This window comes from Peromyscus californicus, unplaced genomic scaffold (genome assembly GCF_007827085.1).
Source record: "Peromyscus californicus insignis strain IS unplaced genomic scaffold, ASM782708v3 Scaffold_9__1_contigs__length_137607984, whole genome shotgun sequence".
Classification (NCBI taxonomy): domain Eukaryota; kingdom Metazoa; phylum Chordata; class Mammalia; order Rodentia; family Cricetidae; genus Peromyscus; species Peromyscus californicus.
This window is the reverse complement of record NW_026294617.1, coordinates 126,212,438-126,222,448: the sequence shown is the minus strand read 5'-3', so window position 1 is coordinate 126,222,448 and position 10,011 is coordinate 126,212,438. Positions and strand designations below refer to the sequence as shown.

Sequence of the window (10,011 nt, the reverse complement as noted above, 5' to 3'; positions counted from 1 at the left end):
AGCAAGCAGTGGCACACTGGGGCAGGACTTCAAACGCCAGATAGAAAAACTGGGGTTAATTGTTGCAACAGCCGGGGAAGCTGACAATCATTTTATTGCAGGATACTGACTACCAGGTAGGCACTCTGTGCTCACAGGCTGGCTGTGTAGCTGTGGCAATCCCCTCCTCTTCCTTCCTGAGCCAGATTCTTCACTATGGACCAAGGTCCTTGCTGTCAGTTACTTCCCTTTAACCCCTTCCTGTCCTGACATTGCCTAAGAAAAACTGTGCTTTTGTTTCCACAGAAAAATACATGATTTTTGTTCATTCTGATCCAATGGCTTATTAATATTTGTCATCATTTAGAGGAGTTGGTTACAAATTATCATTGTTTAGGGTAAGAAAAAAACTACTGTGTAGACGAATTTCTAAATGGTCTTATTAAATAAAAAACACAGAGCCAAATACAGGGGTGAAAGACTTAGAGAGATCAGGGAAATAGGAATAACCACCAGCTAACCTTACCTCACCAGCTCTGCAGCTTCCAAATATCATGACTTCCTGTCTCCCCAGGCTTTTATTGCCTTGCTGTTCTGACCTCTCATTGGCTATCTTAGCCCAGCTACCTCACTTCCTTGTCACTGCCTGTCTGTACAGACTTCTAGGTCTCTATGGTTGGTACTGGGATTAAAGGTGTGTGTCACTACACTTGGCTCTGTTCCCTAGTGTGGCCTTGAACACACAGAGACCTTGCCTGCCAAGTGATCAGATTAAGGGTGTGTGCTACCACAGCCTGACTTCTATGTTTGCTTAAAATGGCTTGCTATTTCCTCTGATCTCCAGGAAAGCTTTATTAAAGCACAGATAAAATATCACCACATTTCAGCACAAATAAAATATCACCACACTACTGCAAGTCTTAGATGTTTCAGGTTGGTACAGGTTTCTATGTGTTGATGTAAATTTAGAGTTATTTTTGTTATGGTATATGTATGTTTCTACTCTTGTTTAAAATATTATAGCCATACAATATTCTAGACTACTGAAGGAAACCACAAGAAGGACTTCGATAAAAGATTTCATGTTGTCTGGAAAATAAGAAGGCAGGACACTGAAGTAGTGATGAGAAGAGAAAGGAAAGAGGAAGTTGTCTAAAATAAGAATGTGTGGCTGAACCAGAGGAGCAGAGATTGGAAACTGAGGGTATATAGTAAGTTGTAGAAGGCCAGAGCAGGTATGAGATTTGACCATGGTATGTTAATTCTGGTTGATTTTCTTCATTTAAAAACAAAAACAAAATAAAGCTGATGATTCTCCACTGCAAAATGTTTGTATTGGGAATGGGGTCATAATCTTTAAAGGAAAGAGGGGACTGAGGTCCCATGTCAGACTTATTAAAAATTATAACATATAATTAAAAATACAGGCTAATAATTAATCATCATGTCACAGCCATCCAGGTTACAGGGCTCTATGTGATTGGCCTCCTATGAAATGACAAGATTAAAGCTCTTAACTATTCAGAGTTTTGTAGAAAAGTCAAAACCTATTTCTTAAAAATTGTCAGCAACATGTCTATGGCCTGTAAATGAAAACTGTGGTCTAAATGTTCCTATAATGTTTATGAATAGGGAAAAATGCTTATAAGATAAAAGCAAAACAAATGGGGAACTTTGGTCTGCAAAAAGCAATATTTCTAAAGAAGCCATTTCAGAAAAATATGGCTCTAACTTTATGTTTGGTATAAAGAATAGTTGCCTGTGGTGATATTGTGTTCCCCAATATATTGTGCACCCTAATAAACTTATCTGGGATCAGAGAACAGAACAGCCACTAGATATAAAGGCCAGAAAATGGTGGCACACCCACCTTTAATCTTAGCATTCCAAAAGCAGAGATCTGTCTGGATCTCTGTGAGTTCAAAGTCATAATGGAAACAGTCAGGCATGGTGACACACGCTTTTAATCCCAGGAAGTGATGGCAGGAAGCAGAAAGGTATGTAAGGCGTGAGGACCAGTAACTAGAGCCTGGTTAAACTTTTAGGCTTTTAGCAGCAGTTCAGCTGAGATTCATTCCGGATGAAGACTCAGAAGCTTCCAGTTTGAGGAAACAGGATCAGCTGAGGAATTGACAAGGTGGTGTGGCTGTGGCTTGTTCTTCTGTTTCTCTGATCTTTCATAATTCACCCCAATACCTGGCTCTGGGTTTGATTTGACTAATAAGACCTTTAAGATTCATGTTACAGTTGCCATCAGACCAAGAACAGCAGCACTGATGAAGACTGTTGTATGATGATAGAAATATAAAGTTAGATTTGTTACTGTATATGTGATACAACTTTGGTTAGAATACACTTTATATGGCGATAAAAAATGTAAGGTTATAAAGGTCTATTCAGATTAATAAAAGCTGACTTAGAGATTTATACCTAAGTACCTATGTCTTTGCCAAATATTTAATACCAAGCTTTCAGAGAATTTAGATAAATGGGAACATATTCTATAATAGTTTCTAGTCCCCTGAGAGGGTCCTTTTCCCAGGGCTGAGCATTTGGGCAGGTGCCCCCATGGCTTATCAAGGACAGTGCTGGCCGCCAGGCTTCCTCAGTTCCTGCTCACAGGCCACACCCCAACTCATATGCCCCCTTTCTCCTGTTCCTATATGGCCTTGGGGATTTTTCCCTTGTCACCGAGAGACAGCCTTAGCAACTTGGAGCAAACCTGTTTCATTTTTATGCACAAAATGGCTCTGGTTTCTTTATTGAGCCCATTATTTATGATTAAAAGGTTTTATTTTGGTACTAGAAGAGCTTCAATTCAAAATCATTATTTTTAGGGCTGAACCTAACAGGAAGGAAAGTCCTGGTCGTATGAAAGCTGCTAACTTACTGTAGACTGTTAAGGAGCACAAGTAAATAATCAGTCATCTTATAAATGATCAAAGTTCTTTAATTATAGTCATGTTCTTAAAAGTAAGCTTAAAACAAGCAATAAAGTTTGTCTGTTCAGAGATATCTAGTAGATAAACAATCCTCAAATACTCCAGATATCTGCAGAATATGGCATTTAAAATGTTTAATAAAAAGTTTATTGTAACAGAGACTCCAGCTCCTAGCAATGACTTCCAGGGTCTCCAAAGAAGATATGGAACAATGCAATGACTCCACCCTGATTGCTGATAACACTGACCACTGGGCAGTATGGCCTAATGCAACACCTGCTGTTAGGATTTGGCCCAGACTATGGACAAGTAGGATACTGGAGAATTGATTGCCCCCCTTTGCCTAGACAAAGTAAGATCGATCTTCCCCCCGTTCCTCCTTCACAGGAAAAACTTTGACCTTGTGGACCTGGCAGATGAAGACTGTTGCTGTCCTCATACCTCTGTCTCCAATGCTGTGGAGACCCCCGCAGCCTGGGATGGCTATCTGGTATGGACTAGTCTCTGTCATTTTTAATGGATTCAGAAGTTGCCTTGTCTGCAGTTCTGTTTACTCAGATATAATAGGTATAATTTATCCTTCTCAGATCTCTGGGGATATTGACTGACTGTAGCCTTAAGAGCAATGGGCACACTGTTTCTCAGTTCTCTTTGTAAGTAAAAATCAGGCCACAGTCCTCACTATTCTACAACTTATGGGTCTCTTGGTAAGAAAAGGCAGATAGTTTTGTCTTACTCACAGGCTTCATATTGGGGGACAAACAGATTTCAGATGTAACTTTCCACTAGGGGTATATGATAATAATAACAACTGCTTATATCTCTGATAAATGATGAGACAGGAAAGAAAATATAAAAGTCTTTGCAAGTTTTGAGGATCTAAGAAAATGTTCTAAGATATGAAAGTTAAAGTAAGTCATGAAGGTTTGAGTAGGTGGTTTATGGGTTGGAGACAGTAAGTTATATAAGGGCTGTGGATATGAGAGTCTATGACTGAGATATATAAAGATCTGAGGATATGAAAGCTTGAATAATTTCTAAGGGTCTCAGGAAATGATTTAAGATATAAATACAAGTTACAAAGGTATAAATAGATGATTTAAGATAAGGAAAATGCTTCAGATTTCTTTTTCCTTCTGTGATATTGTTATATTGAGGTTTTAAAAGTTCAGAATTTAACATTAACAGAGTTTTGATAAGCTAACAGAGCAATGACTACTTACTGTTTAAGTCACAAGCTTAATTTTAGATTTCTCTTGGTTGTCTTCTAAATATATACTTGGAAATGCTTCTAATCAAGTCAAAGACATCTTTGCTCAATCTAAACTTGGTTCTCTGGACAGGAGGAAAATGTACATGCTTTTAACCCAAATCTGTAGCTTTTGCTAGGACTCAAAGAATTTTTATGTAAGCTTCAGAGAACCAAGAGAATCATAAAACTTGGATCCACTTCTCACAGGTCAAAAGGACTCTAGATAAGTATAGCTTAAGTTTCCCTACCTGTGTATTCCTGGGAATGATATTTCTCTCTCCTGGTCTTGGGACTCTTCCCCTTCCTCAATTACTAAAACTATAGATCTAAAAGTTGAATTTTAACTTTTTCTTCTAATTTATATCTGTCTCAACAGATTTCTACTTGGCTGACAGACACATTCAAGCACCAGCTGCTGACTACAACCTACTGCAAACAGTTGTGAACTCTGGACTTGTTGAAAGCTGATATGGACCAATTCAGCCAATATGATTGTTCCCTGTCTCTACAGCTGTGTCAAATGACCATATGCTTCTGATGAATGCCCCCTTTTCCAGCCTTTGACTGGTCTTTTAGCCTTCATGGTCCTTGACAACAACACTCCAATATCAGCTGGAAGTAATTACAGAAGAGAATATGTCATCCTGTGTCCCCTGCCCTTAATAGGCTGAAATGCTGAGTCAAAGGGAAACTCCCTATACTCTAGGAATGACCCCATTTAAGATCACGTATGTCAGGCCACAATCCATTCTGCCTAACCTCAGGGCAGAACTACTAGCTGAATTTGATGGCCAAGGATTTCTTTCCTCCCTACAAGTTCTGTCTTAGGTACAGAAACAACTTTGCCCTCAATTGTATGCAGTCTATGAGAAGGCACCACCTCATGTGTCCCACAGTTCTGGCTAGGGGACCTGGACCTGATGATCATCAAGAGGCACAGGAAAGAAACCTTGGAGCCTGGTTTGACCAACTCTCAAATTGGATTTGGTCCCCACTTGGATTCACCATTCCCACATGTGAAGCCTATGGTCCCACATGCTGATCCTGAGGACTACACTCCAGAGGAAGCCAGCTCTGGACTTTGGAGGTCCAATGTACACCCACAGGACCCTCTAAAACTGAGAGTCCAGAAAGTCACCCACCTAGCTTAATGATGGGCTTGTCCCTATGCTTCCTTAGCACATGCCTGCCAGGGCTTTCCAGTCCGGTCACCATGGGGCACAACAACTCCCACCTACCCTTTAATTTCACATGGAAAATCATCAATGCTGGCTCAGGAAAGTTCTTGATCCACACTTCACATGCAGCCCCTTTAGGGACCTGGTTTCTTGATCTATAGCTTGATTTGTGAGTGTTTTATGGTTGGATTAAGGTATCTGGTACTAAATTGCAAGAAGTCACCCATTTTTATGTTTGCCCTGGACATGATAGAGATAGGGCCCAGATAGAAACGTATGGGGAAAATAGCGGCTATTTCTATACTTCATGGGTCACACCTGATCAAAGGCCCCCCAAAATGGGAACTTTACAAGCCTATAAACTTAGAAAAAAAGCATCTCAAGGATATGAGATGATGTACTACTCAAGGGGAGAATGAGAGGGCTGAGGGGTCAGACCAGAGCTATGACAGGTTTGTAGTAGCCCTGCCAGGGACCAGGCCTTAGTTTCACTTTACCGGGACTGTCTGGAACTGAGCAAGTGGTTCTAGGGAAGACCACAACTCAGGGGCAGCCAATCAGCAGGTGCCCCACAGCCTTCTGCTGACTCAACAGGTACCCCAAAGCCCCTTCTGCTGGCTCAGCAGATGCCCCCGTCAACAAGCCTCTAACCACTACAGCCTCCAATCATTCAGCTTCCAGACTAATCTTTCCTTCACCAACCAGCACCAGATTAATCCCTCCTCCATGGGATTCCCCTCACTCTTATTACAAGGAGCTTGAAACCTCCCTTTGGGGTTGCAATTTGCCACCCCAACCAGTGGGGAACAATAAATGCTCTTGCTAAATTGTGTATGTGACTGCTGGTTTTTCTTGGGGCCTTCTCTTGGACCCTAACAGTATAACTAATGGTAATTTTCCAATGCAGTAGGAAGAAACGGAGGAAGAAAGAGAGGAAGGCAAGGCTACAGAGCCTCAAATGGGGCAAGTTCTTGGGCCTGGAAATGGAGAAGCTACAAATCCAGACTGCTTGGAAATCTTTGACTGGAGAAGGCTGGGGCATAGTCCTTACTAGAACTCTGCATGGAGATGGTTACATTGCCACTAGTGTAAGAATTGGGGATGGGTGGTGGTGGCACACACCTTTAATCCCAGCACTCGGGAAGCAGAGGCAAGCGGATCTCTGTGAGTTCAAGGCCAGCCTGGGCTACAGAGGGAGTTCCAGAAAAGGCAGAAAGCTACACAGAGAAAACCTGTCTCGAAAAACAAGCAAACAACAAAAAAAAGAATAAATAAATAAATAAAAAATAAAAAAATAAAAAAGAATGGGGGTGCTGTGCATTTGAGGTGACCTGATACTCAGATAGCGACCTCCCCTTCTTACCACACATCTGTTCAACTCAGCAACATTCTCCGAGTCTCTTATAAGGGGTGCATCAGATGGTATTCAAGAATTAGACATCAACATGTATGTAGAAGACTGTTGAAATAGGAATGGATGGATGAAATAGCTTAAAACAAAGGCTAGAGGGAAGATGTGGGAGATCTCAAAACATCAGCTATGTGTTATGGTATGCTGGGAAGGGTTTCATAAGCAACAGAAAAAAAGATTAGTGCCCTGAAAACAGTGACTCCATGCCTGTGCTAAGGGATCAGAAAATACATGCCTGTGCTCAAACAACAACTAGGGGGCATGTGACTTTCTCCAATGACAATACAATTCACAGGCCTTCAGTGAGCAGAAGAATGATGTTGGACAATACCCTGAAGTTGACTTTCCATAACAGGCTGCATTTTAATACAAGAGTCTAAGAGTACAGATCTGCATGGCTAGCATGTAACCTTTGACTTCATAGTACCATTATTTAATGCTTGTGTGGGGTATCTGGCAAGTTGATCTTCTTGTGTGGGTTTTCCCACTCTTTATATGTGTCCTTGTTGAGCTCACTCCTTGCATTTTCATGGGATTATACAGGTCTGTGAAAGAACCCCCCCCCCCCACACACACACAGTGGGGGTTTCCTCCCAGACCCTGGGTTAGGCACAAACCACACCCAAATACCTGTTTTCATGGAGAGATCCTTCATTAAGCCTAGAAGAAAAGTTAAAGTGGCTGCTTTCTGACTCAGGCAGAAAACAGGAGCAAATGATCTTGCAGGTATAATTTTTTTAAATTTATTTTATTTAATTAACATTCTTTTCATTTATTTTACACAATTTCCCCTCTCTCCTCTTCTCCTATCCCCTCACTTCTATCTACCCCCCATCCACTCCTCTGTCACCATTCAGAAAGGGGCAGGCCTCCCATGGGCTTGAACAAAGCATGGCACATCAGGTTGAGGTAGGACCCAGCTCTTCTGCCTGCATCAAGGCTGGGCCTGGGAAAGAGGTTCCCAAAAGCCAGATAAGTGCCCGGGACGGGTCCTGATCTCACTGCTAGGAGCCTTACAAACAGACCCAGCTACACAACTGTCTCACACACATGCAGAGGGTCCAGGTCGGTTCCATGCAGGCTCCCTAACTGTTGGTGGTCCAGAATCCATTTGCTCCCATGAGCTCAGTTTAGCTGTCTCTGTAGGTTTTCCAGTCATAACCTTGACCCCTCTGTTCAATCCCTCCTCCCCCTTTTCAGGAGGACTCTTGGAGCTAGGCCCTGTGCTTGGCTGTGGATCTCTGCATCTGTTTCCATTGGTTACTGGATAAAAGCTCTCTGATGACAATTAGGGTATTCACCAATCTGATTACAGTAGATGGCCAGTTCAGGTACCCTATTTGGATTCCTGGGAGTTTTTCTGGCACCAGGTTTCTCCTTAACCCCAAAATGGCCCTGCAGGTATAATTTTAAGAAGAGTAAAGGAGAGGGTGTCTGTTAGAATGGGCTAGGATGTGGTGGTATATTTTGATTGGGCATGTTAATTAGATGAACCAAAGGGGACTTTTGGTTGGTGGACCCTGGTAGTGTGGGCCTAAGGAGGAGGAAGTAGTCAAATAAGGCAATAGACCTTGGTGGTTAGCTTTAGGAATGTAATCTAATGCTTTTTTAGCAAGGCAGAGGTGTGGTGATACTTCATCTGTGTACCCCAATAAAGTTTATTTGAGGATCAGAGGAAAAAATCAGCCACTATAGTAAACACAGAGGTCAGGCAATGGTAGTACATGCCTTTAATCCTATCACTCAGGAGACAGGGATCCATCTGGATCTCTGTGAGTTCAAGGCCACACTGAGAACAGAGACAGATGTGGTGGTAGGTATCTTTAATCCCAGCACTAACCAAAAAGGTCTGGAGGTCTGTACAGACAGACAGGAAGTGACAGAGCTGGGCAGGAAGAGGAAGTTATATATCTGGGTGGAGAGAAGAAACGAGATGTCAGAACAGAAAGGCATATAGGCATGGGTATACAGGAAGTAGGTCTCTTTGGCTGAGGATCTCCAAGTGGTGAGAACATGGCTGGCTTCTTTCTGCTTTCTGATCTCTCGGTTTTGACCTAAATATCTGGCTCCATGTTTTTTATTAATAACACCATTTAGCAATTCGTCTACACAGAGGGAATTGGAGAGAATGGCAGGTCCTGCCAGAACCACATGGTCAAGTGGGCTAGTGTTCCTTCAGTCTGTCTCATCAAACTGACTGTAAGCTTTCAGATAGTAGGCACCGTATTTCTTTCCTTCTTATGCTACAGATGACAGCACAGAATTTATCCCTGGTGTATGAACTGGCTTTTTGGAGACCATTCCCTACGGAGAGATACCTTGCTCAGCCTTGGTGCAGGGGGCATGTGGCTTGGTCCTGCCTCAACTTGGAATGCCAGACTTTGTTTACTCCCCAAGGAAAGTCTTGCCTCTCTGTGGAGTGGATAGGGGGGAATGAGTGGGGTGGAGGAAGTGAAGGGGAGTGGGAGAAGGGGAAGGAGGGGGAACTGTGATTGGTATGTAAAATGAAAAAAAATTAATTAGAAAAAGAAGATCTGAGAACCTCTGATGATTAGTAAACTTAGTTGTCGGAATCAAAGGACCTTTTTGTCTGCATTTTGGAGACAGATCCCATTTGCTACCAGTTGTGGAATGTTTACCATATACACCACTCTAAGGACCTTTACATGTGTCATTTACTACACCCTAGAACTCTGCAAAGGGGTGTTATTGTCATTATACCACAGATAAGGTTCTGAAACCTGTGGAAGATAGGGAAGTGATCCAAGATGCCAAAGCTACTTATTGGTTGCCACCACTCCACTGTATCTAGCTCTGTATGGATATGCATGTCTTTATTTGGAGGTGGTCGGATGACTGCATTAGAGAATAGTATCGACCAATTCCTCAGTGTGTACACTGTCACTTCTCAGGACCTAAGTTTCCCTATCTGCTGCGTATTTAACCATCTGCAGATCATTTTTAAAAACTAAATCTGCTCTAAACATTTTTCCTTGTCATTATTTACAAAGCAATACATCACAAACACTATTTACATAATATGTACATTGTATTCCGCATTGTGAGCAATGTAGCAGTGACCTAAAGCAAGCGGGTGGGTGAGTACAGACTACATGTAAACATTATTCCATTGTGTATAATGCACTTGAACACATCAGAGAGTGTAGTGGGGCCAGTTACCCATGGACACTGAGAGGAAACTCTACCAAAGTGTTGTTTTAGGAAGGCCTTGGAGGAGGAGTGTTTCAG

At 42.1% G+C, this 10,011-nt stretch overlaps 1 long non-coding RNA gene across 1 annotated transcript; it reads left to right on the top strand.

The window, feature by feature from the left end:
• The first annotated feature begins 6 nt into the window (after window positions 1-6).
• LOC128105825 (uncharacterized) lies at window positions 7-6,183 on the top strand. Its single transcript, XR_008216510.1, has 3 exons — window positions 7-116; window positions 3,309-3,411; window positions 4,550-6,183. It is a non-coding gene; the product is annotated as an uncharacterized LOC128105825 (long non-coding RNA).
• Window positions 6,184-10,011: the final 3,828 nt, after the last annotated feature.